This window comes from Scophthalmus maximus, chromosome 18 (genome assembly GCF_022379125.1).
Source record: "Scophthalmus maximus strain ysfricsl-2021 chromosome 18, ASM2237912v1, whole genome shotgun sequence".
NCBI classification, from domain to species: domain Eukaryota; kingdom Metazoa; phylum Chordata; class Actinopteri; order Pleuronectiformes; family Scophthalmidae; genus Scophthalmus; species Scophthalmus maximus.
In genome coordinates, this window is record NC_061532.1 from 1105001 (window position 1) to 1115838 (window position 10838).

The 10838-nt window shown below is 42.7% G+C and overlaps 12 non-coding genes across 12 annotated transcripts; all 12 read right to left on the reverse strand.

Moving 5' to 3' along the window:
- Positions 1-717: 717 nt before the first annotated feature.
- trnas-aga lies at positions 718-806 on the reverse strand. Its single transcript has one exon. It is a non-coding gene; the product is annotated as a tRNA-Ser (tRNA).
- Positions 807-1763: 957 nt separating this feature from the next.
- On the reverse strand, positions 1764-1845 carry trnas-aga. Its single transcript has one exon. It is a non-coding gene; the product is annotated as a tRNA-Ser (tRNA).
- A 108-nt stretch (positions 1846-1953) lies between these two features.
- Positions 1954-2025, reverse strand: trnag-ucc. The gene has a single exon. It is a non-coding gene; the product is annotated as a tRNA-Gly (tRNA).
- A 1338-nt stretch (positions 2026-3363) lies between these two features.
- trnas-aga lies at positions 3364-3445 on the reverse strand. Its single transcript has one exon. It is a non-coding gene; the product is annotated as a tRNA-Ser (tRNA).
- Positions 3446-3553: 108 nt separating this feature from the next.
- Positions 3554-3625, reverse strand: trnag-ucc. The gene has a single exon. It is a non-coding gene; the product is annotated as a tRNA-Gly (tRNA).
- A 1337-nt stretch (positions 3626-4962) lies between these two features.
- trnas-aga lies at positions 4963-5044 on the reverse strand. The gene has a single exon. It is a non-coding gene; the product is annotated as a tRNA-Ser (tRNA).
- A 108-nt stretch (positions 5045-5152) lies between these two features.
- Positions 5153-5224, reverse strand: trnag-ucc. The gene has a single exon. It is a non-coding gene; the product is annotated as a tRNA-Gly (tRNA).
- Positions 5225-6561: 1337 nt separating this feature from the next.
- Positions 6562-6643, reverse strand: trnas-aga. The gene has a single exon. It is a non-coding gene; the product is annotated as a tRNA-Ser (tRNA).
- Positions 6644-6751: 108 nt separating this feature from the next.
- trnag-ucc lies at positions 6752-6823 on the reverse strand. The gene has a single exon. It is a non-coding gene; the product is annotated as a tRNA-Gly (tRNA).
- A 1337-nt stretch (positions 6824-8160) lies between these two features.
- On the reverse strand, positions 8161-8242 carry trnas-aga. The gene has a single exon. It is a non-coding gene; the product is annotated as a tRNA-Ser (tRNA).
- A 108-nt stretch (positions 8243-8350) lies between these two features.
- Positions 8351-8422, reverse strand: trnag-ucc. Its single transcript has one exon. It is a non-coding gene; the product is annotated as a tRNA-Gly (tRNA).
- A 1800-nt stretch (positions 8423-10222) lies between these two features.
- trnav-cac lies at positions 10223-10295 on the reverse strand. Its single transcript has one exon. It is a non-coding gene; the product is annotated as a tRNA-Val (tRNA).
- Positions 10296-10838: the final 543 nt, after the last annotated feature.

Sequence of the window (10838 nt, forward strand, 5' to 3'; positions counted from 1 at the left end):
TTCACTTTTCTCGCTGGTAATAAGTTTTTGTTGCAACTATTGTACTTCAATGTTGTGACGTTTAATAATGCGTTCAAATTCATAAATGTCTCTACATAACCTTTGAGTACAAGCACACAGGGCTTGTTGTGACAAAGGACATGGCGATAGAGCAAATAGCTTTGTCTGAATCTGTCTTTGAAACACAGGACTTATAATTACAATTTTCCACCTGGTATTACTTTCTGTTGCCATGGTTGTACTTTGGTTTTCTCTTGTTGGCTCTAACGATGGGTTGGTCGGTCTCTATACTCTCAAAACATCACAAAATCTTGCTGTACTGCAGGATTGTCTTGTTGGCTCCAACGTGGGCCTGGTTGGTTCTAAATTCTCAAATTTTTTTGGGTAGGATTTTAACCTGTGCAGGACTTAAGTCCATTACGTAGCTTGATATGACAAGGGACAAGAGACAGAGCAAATGTCTTTGTCCTTGAAACGTGAAAACCAAACTACCATTGTTGGCAGGATTTTAACCTGTGCGGGGAGACCTTTAGGGATCTTTAGTCCATTACATAGCGCTTGATATTACAAAGGACAGGAGACAGCAAATACCTTTGTCCTTGATACATAGGACTTGGAATTTCACTTTTACCCCTGGTAATAACTTTGTGTTGCATGGATTGTAATGTTGTCTTGGACCGTGTGGAACTTCTGAAACCACATGTCACACGAAAAGCAGCCTGACGTTATCGGCAGGATTCGAACCTGCGCGGGGAGACCCCAATGGATTTCTAGTCCATCGCCTTAACCACATCAACCACATCAGGCACACTCATCAGAATTAGCACGACGGTAAGTCAACCCTATATGCTTTTGTGGCATTAAAATCGAAAGGTGGGTCCCAACAATACCTGCGATGGCCGGGAAGCGAACCCAGGTCAACTTCTTGGAAGGCAGCTATGCTCACCACTATACCACCATCGCCACTAAATTCAAATACATGGCTGATGCAGCAGGTGGATTATGGGATATAATGTAGGAGGATCCCATGATAAGAGTGCCCGAAGAAAACAAGATGGTGGTCCAGTAGAAGAGGCAGTTTAACACAAAGTATTGTAACACATGAAAATAATGCGTTCAAATTCATAAATGTCTCTACATAACCTTTGAGTACAAGCACACAGGGCTTGTTGTGACAAAGGACATGGCAATAGAGCAAATAGCTTTGTCTGAATCTGTGTTTGAAACACAGGACTTATAATTACAATTTTCCACCTGGTATTACTTTCTGTTGCCATGGTTGTACTTTGGTATTCTCTTGTTGGCTCTAACGATGGGTTGGTCGGTCTCTATACTCTCAAAACATCACAAAACCTTGTTGTACTGCAGGATTGTCTTGTTGGCTCCAACGTGGGCCAGGTTGGTTCTAAATTCTCAAATTTTGGGGGGTAGGATTTTAACCTGTGCAGTCCATTACGTAGCTTGATATGACAAGGGACAAGAGACAGAGCAAATACCTCTGTCCTTGAAACATGAAAACCAACCTACCATTGTTGGCAGGATTTTAACCTGTGCAGGGAGACCTTTAGGGATCTTTAGTCCATTACGTAGCTTGTTACGTAGAGCTTGATATTACAAAGGACAGGAGACAGTCCTCGATACATATGACTTGGAATTTCACTTTTCCCCCTGGTAATAACTTTTTGTTGCCAGGATTGTACTGCAATGTTGTCTTGGAGCATGTGTAAGGTCTGAAACCACATGTCACACGAAAAGCAGCCTGACATTATCGGCAGGATTCGAACCTGCGCGGGGAGACCCCAATGGATATCTAGTCCATCGCCTTAAACACTCGGCCACGACAACCACATTAGACACACTCATCAGAATTAGCACGACGGTAAGTCAACCCTATATGCTTTTGTGGCATTAAAATCAAATGGTGTTGACCATGTTGTATGTCCCAACGATACCTGCGATGGCCGGGAATCGAACCCAGGTCAACTGCTTGGAAGGCAGCTATGCTCACCACTATACCACCATCGCCACTAAATACTTAATACATGGCTGATGCAGCAGGTGGATTGAGGGATATAATGTAGGAGGATCCCATGAAAAGAGTGCCTAAAGAAAACAAGATGGTGGTCCACGAGGAGAGCAGATTAGAAGAGGCAGTTTAACACAAAGTATTGTAACACTTGAAAATAATGCGTTCAAATTCACAAATGTCTCTACATAACCTTTGAGTACAAGCACACAGGGCTTGTTGTGACAAAGGACATGGAGATAGAGCAAATAGCTTTGTCTGAATCTGTCTTTGAAACACAGGACTTATAATTACAATTTTCCACCTGGTATTACTTTCTGTTGCCAGGGTTGTACTTCGGTATTCTCTTGTTGGCTCTAATGATGGGTTGGTCGGTCTCTATACTCTCAAAACATCACAAAACCTAGTGACCTCAGCAGAATTGTCTTGTTGGCTCCAACGTGGGCCTGGTTGGTTCTAAATTCTCAAACAATCAAGAACATGAAAAGCAACCTACCATTGTTGGGGAGACCTTTAGGGATCTCTAGTCCATTACGTAGCTCGTAACGTAGAGCTTGATATTACAAAGGACAGGAGTAAGCAAATACCTTTTTCCTCGAAACATAGGACTTGGAAATTCACTTTTCTCGCTGGTAATAAGTTTTTGTTGCAACTATTGTACTTCAATGTTGTGACGTTTAATAATGCGTTCAAATTCATAAATGTCTCTACATAACCTTTGAGTACAAGCACACAGGGCTTGTTGTGACAAAGGACATGGCGATAGAGCAAATAGCTTTGTCTGAATCTGTCTTTGAAACACAGGACTTATAATTACAATTTTCCACCTGGTATTTACTTTCTGTTGCCAGGGTTGTACTTTGGTATTCTCTTGTTGGCTCTAACGATGGGTTGGTCGGTCTCTATACTCTCAAAACATCACAAAACCTTGTTGTACTGCAGGATTGTCTTGTTGGCTCCAACGTGGGCCAGGTTGGTTCTAAATTCTCAAATTTTGGGGGGTAGGATTTTAACCTGTGCAGTCCATTACGTAGCTTGATATGACAAGGGACAAGAGACAGAGCAAATACCTCTGTCCTTGAAACATGAAAACCAACCTACCATTGTTGGCAGGATTTTAACCTGTGCAGGGAGACCTTTAGGGATCTTTAGTCCATTACGTAGCTTGTTACGTAGAGCTTGATATTACAAAGGACAGGAGACAGTCCTCGATACATATGACTTGGAATTTCACTTTTCCCCCTGGTAATAACTTTTTGTTGCCAGGATTGTACTGCAATGTTGTCTTGGAGCATGTGTAAGGTCTGAAACCACATGTCACACGAAAAGCAGCCTGACATTATCGGCAGGATTCGAACCTGCGCGGGGAGACCCCAATGGATATCTAGTCCATCGCCTTAAACACTCGGCCACGACAACCACATTAGACACACTCATCAGAATTAGCACGACGGTAAGTCAACCCTATATGCTTTTGTGGCATTAAAATCAAATGGTGTTGACCATGTTGTATGTCCCAACGATACCTGCGATGGCCGGGAATCGAACCCAGGTCAACTGCTTGGAAGGCAGCTATGCTCACCACTATACCACCATCGCCACTAAATACTTAATACATGGCTGATGCAGCAGGTGGATTGAGGGATATAATGTAGGAGGATCCCATGAAAAGAGTGCCTAAAGAAAACAAGATGGTGGTCCACGAGGAGAGCAGATTAGAAGAGGCAGTTTAACACAAAGTATTGTAACACTTGAAAATAATGCGTTCAAATTCACAAATGTCTCTACATAACCTTTGAGTACAAGCACACAGGGCTTGTTGTGACAAAGGACATGGAGATAGAGCAAATAGCTTTGTCTGAATCTGTCTTTGAAACACAGGACTTATAATTACAATTTTCCACCTGGTATTACTTTCTGTTGCCAGGGTTGTACTTCGGTATTCTCTTGTTGGCTCTAATGATGGGTTGGTCGGTCTCTATACTCTCAAAACATCACAAAACCTAGTGACCTCAGCAGAATTGTCTTGTTGGCTCCAACGTGGGCCTGGTTGGTTCTAAATGCTCAAACAATCAAGAACATGGAAAGCAACCTACCATTGTTGGGGAGACCTTTAGGGATCTCTAGTCCATTACGTAGCTCGTAACGTAGAGCTTGATATTACAAAGGACAGGAGTAAGCAAATACCTTTGTCCTCGAAACATAGGACTTGGAAATTCACTTTTCTCGCTGGTAATAAGTTTTTGTTGCAACTATTGTACTTCAATGTTGTGACGTTTAATAATGCGTTCAAATTCATAAATGTCTCTACATAACCTTTGAGTACAAGCACACAGGGCTTGTTGTGACAAAGGACATGGCGATAGAGCAAATAGCTTTGTCTGAATCTTTCTTTGAAACACAGGACTTATAATTACAATTTTCCACCTGGTATTACTTTCTGTTGCCATGGTTGTACTTTGGTATTCTCTTGTTGGCTCTAACGATGGGTTGGTCGGTCTCTATACTCTCAAAACATCACAAAACCTTGTTGTACTGCAGGATTGTCTTGTTGGCTCCAACGTGGGCCAGGTTGGTTCTAAATTCTCAAATTTTGGGGGGTAGGATTTTAACCTGTGCAGTCCATTACGTAGCTTGATATGACAAGGGACAAGAGACAGAGCAAATACCTCTGTCCTTGAAACATGAAAACCAACCTACCATTGTTGGCAGGATTTTAACCTGTGCAGGGAGACCTTTAGGGATCTTTAGTCCATTACGTAGCTTGTTACGTAGAGCTTGATATTACAAAGGACAGGAGACAGTCCTCGATACATATGACTTGGAATTTCACTTTTCCCCCTGGTAATAACTTTTTGTTGCCAGGATTGTACTGCAATGTTGTCTTGGAGCATGTGTAAGGTCTGAAACCACATGTCACACGAAAAGCAGCCTGACATTATCGGCAGGATTCGAACCTGCGCGGGGAGACCCCAATGGATATCTAGTCCATCGCCTTAAACACTCGGCCACGACAACCACATCAGACACACTCATCAGAATTAGCACGACGGTAAGTCAACCCTATATGCTTTTGTGGCATTAAAATCAAATGGTGTTGACCATGTTGTATGTCCCAACGATACCTGCGATGGCCGGGAATCGAACCCAGGTCAACTGCTTGGAAGGCAGCTATGCTCACCACTATACCACCATCGCCACTAAATACTTAATACATGGCTGATGCAGCAGGTGGATTGAGGGATATAATGTAGGAGGATCCCATGAAAAGAGTGCCTAAAGAAAACAAGATGGTGGTCCACGAGGAGAGCAGATTAGAAGAGGCAGTTTAACACAAAGTATTGTAACACTTGAAAATAATGCGTTCAAATTCACAAATGTCTCTACATAACCTTTGAGTACAAGCACACAGGGCTTGTTGTGACAAAGGACATGGAGATAGAGCAAATAGCTTTGTCTGAATCTGTCTTTGAAACACAGGACTTATAATTACAATTTTCCACCTGGTATTACTTTCTGTTGCCAGGGTTGTACTTCGGTATTCTCTTGTTGGCTCTAATGATGGGTTGGTCGGTCTCTATACTCTCAAAACATCACAAAACCTAGTGACCTCAGCAGAATTGTCTTGTTGGCTCCAACGTGGGCCTGGTTGGTTCTAAATTCTCAAACAATCAAGAACATGAAAGCAACCTACCATTGTTGGGGAGACCTTTAGGGATCTCTAGTCCATTACGTAGCTCGTAACGTAGAGCTTGATATTACAAAGGACAGGAGTAAGCAAATACCTTTGTCCTCGAAACATAGGACTTGGAAATTCACTTTTCTCGCTGGTAATAAGTTTTTGTTGCAACTATTGTACTTCAATGTTGTGACGTTTAATAATGCGTTCAAATTCATAAATGTCTCTACATAACCTTTGAGTACAAGCACACAGGGCTTGTTGTGACAAAGGACATGGCGATAGAGCAAATAGCTTTGTCTGAATCTGTCTTTGAAACACAGGACTTATAATTACAATTTTCCACCTGGTATTTACTTTCTGTTGCCAGGGTTGTACTTTGGTATTCTCTTGTTGGCTCTAACGATGGGTTGGTCGGTCTCTATACTCTCAAAACATCACAAAACCTTGTTGTACTGCAGGATTGTCTTGTTGGCTCCAACGTGGGCCAGGTTGGTTCTAAATTCTCAAATTTTGGGGGGTAGGATTTTAACCTGTGCAGTCCATTACGTAGCTTGATATGACAAGGGACAAGAGACAGAGCAAATACCTCTGTCCTTGAAACATGAAAACCAACCTACCATTGTTGGCAGGATTTTAACCTGTGCAGGGAGACCTTTAGGGATCTTTAGTCCATTACGTAGCTTGTTACGTAGAGCTTGATATTACAAAGGACAGGAGACAGTCCTCGATACATATGACTTGGAATTTCACTTTTCCCCCTGGTAATAACTTTTTGTTGCCAGGATTGTACTGCAATGTTGTCTTGGAGCATGTGTAAGGTCTGAAACCACATGTCACACGAAAAGCAGCCTGACATTATCGGCAGGATTCGAACCTGCGCGGGGAGACCCCAATGGATATCTAGTCCATCGCCTTAAACACTCGGCCACGACAACCACATCAGACACACTCATCAGAATTAGCACGACGGTAAGTCAACCCTATATGCTTTTGTGGCATTAAAATCAAATGGTGTTGACCATGTTGTATGTCCCAACGATACCTGCGATGGCCGGGAATCGAACCCAGGTCAACTGCTTGGAAGGCAGCTATGCTCACCACTATACCACCATCGCCACTAAATACTAAATACATGGCTGATGCAGCAGGTGGATTGAGGGATATAATGTAGGAGGATCCCATGAAAAGAGTGCCCAAAGGAAACAAGATGGTGGTCCACGAGGATAGCAGAGTAGAAGAGGCAGTTTAACACAAAGTATTGTAACACTTGAAAATAATGCGTTCAAATTCACAAATGTCTCTACATAACCTTTGAGTACAAGCACACAGGGCTTGTTGTGACAAAGGACATGGAGATAGAGCAAATAGCTTTGTCTGAATCTGTCTTTGAAACACAGGACTTATAATTACAATTTTCCACCTGGTATTACTTTCTGTTGCCAGGGTTGTACTTCGGTATTTTCTTGTTGGCTCTAACGATGGGTTGGTCGGTCTCTATACTCTCAAAACATCACAAAACCTAGTGACCTCAGCAGAATTGTCTTGTTGGCTCCAACGTGGGCCTGGTTGGTTCTAAATGCTCAAACAATCAAGAACATGGAAAGCAACCTACCATTGTTGGGGAGACCTTTAGGGATCTCTAGTCCATTACGTAGCTCGTAACGTAGAGCTTGATATTACAAAGGACAGGAGTAAGCAAATACCTTTGTCCTCGAAACATAGGACTTGGAAATTCACTTTTCTCGCTGGTAATAAGTTTTTGTTGCAACTATTGTACTTCAATGTTGTGACGTTTAATAATGCGTTCAAATTCATAAATGTCTCTACATAACCTTTGAGTACAAGCACACAGGGCTTGTTGTGACAAAGGACATGGCGATAGAGCAAATAGCTTTGTCTGAATCTGTCTTTGAAACACAGGACTTATAATTACAATTTTCCACCTGGTATTACTTTCTGTTGCCATGGTTGTACTTTGGTTTTCTCTTGTTGGCTCTAACGATGGGTTGGTCGGTCTCTATACTCTCAAAACATCACAAAATCTTGCTGTACTGCAGGATTGTCTTGTTGGCTCCAACGTGGGCCAGGTTGGTTCTAAATTCTCAAATTTTTGGGGGTAGGATTTTAACCTGTGCAGTCCATTACGTAGCTTGATATGACAAGGGACAAGAGACAGAGCAAATACCTCTGTCCTTGAAACATGAAAACCAACCTACCATTGTTGGCAGGATTTTAACCTGTGCAGGGAGACCTTTAGGGATCTTTAGTCCATTACGTAGCTTGTTACGTAGAGCTTGATATTACAAAGGACAGGAGACAGTCCTCGATACATATGACTTGGAATTTCACTTTTCCCCCTGGTAATAACTTTTTGTTGCCAGGATTGTACTGCAATGTTGTCTTGGAGCATGTGTAAGGTCTGAAACCACATGTCACACGAAAAGCAGCCTGACATTATCGGCAGGATTCGAACCTGCGCGGGGAGACCCCAATGGATATCTAGTCCATCGCCTTAAACACTCGGCCACGACAACCACATCAGACACACTCATCAGAATTAGCACGACGGTAAGTCAACCCTATATGCTTTTGTGGCATTAAAATCAAATGGTGTTGACCATGTTGTATGTCCCAACGATACCTGCGATGGCCGGGAATCGAACCCAGGTCAACTGCTTGGAAGGCAGCTATGCTCACCACTATACCACCATCGCCACTAAATACTAAATACATGGCTGATTCAGCAGGTGGATTGAGGGATATAATGTAGGAGGATCCCATGAAAAGAGTGCCCAAAGAAAACAAGATGGTGGTCCACGAGGAGAGCAGAGTAGAAGAGGCAGTTTAACACAAAGCATTGTAACACTTGAAAATAATGCGTTCAAATTCACAAATGTCTCTACATAACCTTTGAGTACAAGCACACAGGGCTTGTTGTGACAAAGGACATGGAGATAGAGCAAATAGCTTTGTCTGAATCTGTCTTTGAAACACAGGACTTATAATTACAATTTTCCACCTGGTATTACTTTCTGTTGCCAGGGTTGTACTTCGGTATTCTCTTGTTGGCTCTAATGATGGGTTGGTCGGTCTCTATACTCTCAAAACATCACAAAACCTAGTGACCTCAGCAGAATTGTCTTGTTGGCTCCAACGTGGGCCTGGTTGGTTCTAAATTCTCAAACAATCAAGAACATGAAAAGCAACCTACCATTGTTGGGGAGACCTTTAGGGATCTCTAGTCCATTACGTAGCTCGTAACGTAGAGCTTGATATTACAAAGGACAGGAGACAGCAAATACCTTTGTCCTCGAAACATAGGACTTGGAAATTCACTTTTCCCGCTGGTAATAAGTTTTTGTTGCAACTATTGTACTTCAATGTTGTGACGTTTAATAATGCGTTCAAATTCATAAATGTCTCTGCATAACCGTTGAGTACAAGCACACAGGGCTTGTTGTGACAAAGGACATGGCGATAGAGCAAATACCTTTGTCTAAATCTTTCTTTGAAACACAGGACTTATCATTACAATTTTCCACCTGGTATTACTTTCTGTTGCCATGGTTGTACTTTGGTATTCTCTTGTTGGCTCTAACGATGGGTTGGTCGGTCTCTATACTCTCAAAACATCACAAAACCTAGCGACCTCAGCAAAATTATCTTGTTGGCTCCAACGTGGGCCTGGTTAGTTCTAAATTCTCAAACAATCAAGAACATGAAAGGCAACCTACCATTGTTGGGAAGACCTTTAGGGATCTCTAGTCCATTACGTAGCTTGTAATGTAGAGCTTGATATTACAAAGGACAGGAGACAGCAAATACCTTTGTCCTCGAAACATAGGACTTGGAAATTCACTTTTCCCCCTGGTAATAACTTTTTGTTGCAAGTATTGTAATTCAGTGTTGTCTTGGACCATGTGTAAGTTCTGAAACCACATGTCACATGAAAAGCAGCCTGACATTGGAGCAGCCTGATGTTATCGGCAGGATTCGAACCGGCGGGGGGATGGATTTCTATAGCTTTCCCCAGGCTCTGTTCACCACCCCATCTGCAAAGCCCCACTCTCTGAAAATGATATCCATGGTGATGGAAACTGAGTTGTCTTTGTCGCAACTATGCCTTGAAAAAAAGAAACAATTGATATATACATCATCACAAAACTTTACAACATTACGCAAAGTTTGACGCCACTTTGTTTGAGCAAACGCCGAGAGATGGACCAGAGTTGTTTGAATCAATCGAATGGCGACAGGATGGCCTTTTACACTACAGAAACAGCCGTTGGGTGGTGAATCAGCACCAGTCTCTCTTCCCCAAGCCCCTTTGTGAAGTCCAAATTTCATCCACAAGGATGGAGTCGGTTGATGAGGTTTCTCTTACCACACTCAAAACGTTACCCTTTTAAAACCCAACATATCAAAGACTGAGATTTAGAGTTTTACGGGTGGAGGGAATTGTCAGCGAGGTTTGACTCTAAGTCGTTTGAGCCAACATAGAGACAGACCACGGTTATTTCCGCCCAGTTTCGAGCTGGGGACCTTTCGCGTGTGAGGCGAACGTGATGACCACTACACTACGGAAATGGCTGTTGTGTGCTGAATCCTACTCGGCCAAATGCAGCACTGAGCCCCATTTGCATTTTTCATCCAAATAATTGGATTGTGCTGTAAAGAGGCCTTGAAGATATCCGAGGAGAGAGTCAGAAATGGATATTTGTCACAGATAGAGTAAAGGCATTCATGCTCACTGTGAACCGGTCAATCCACCTCAGTTTGCGATAATGATTCAGCTGTTAGGCGGTAAAACAAGAAAAAAAAGCCTCAACCGTGCGACAGGCATAGGTACAGGCCACTATACTGCCAAAGACATTTAGGTATGCCTAGCAGCCATTTGGTGTCGTACAGGTACTTATTAAGCAATATCTGCATTGAACCCTAAGCGAGATGACAAGGACATTGATGTCCTTTTCAAATAGCAGCCCAGAGTACACCCCAGGTGGGATTGAAGACTGACCTCTGCTGGTCATCCCTGATCCTGAGTGGATCTCCCTATCAAACCGAGCGGCTGCTTTCATTGCAAAGGAAGAACGGATCTCCCCTTGGCCTTTGTTCCTGTCATTTCTTACA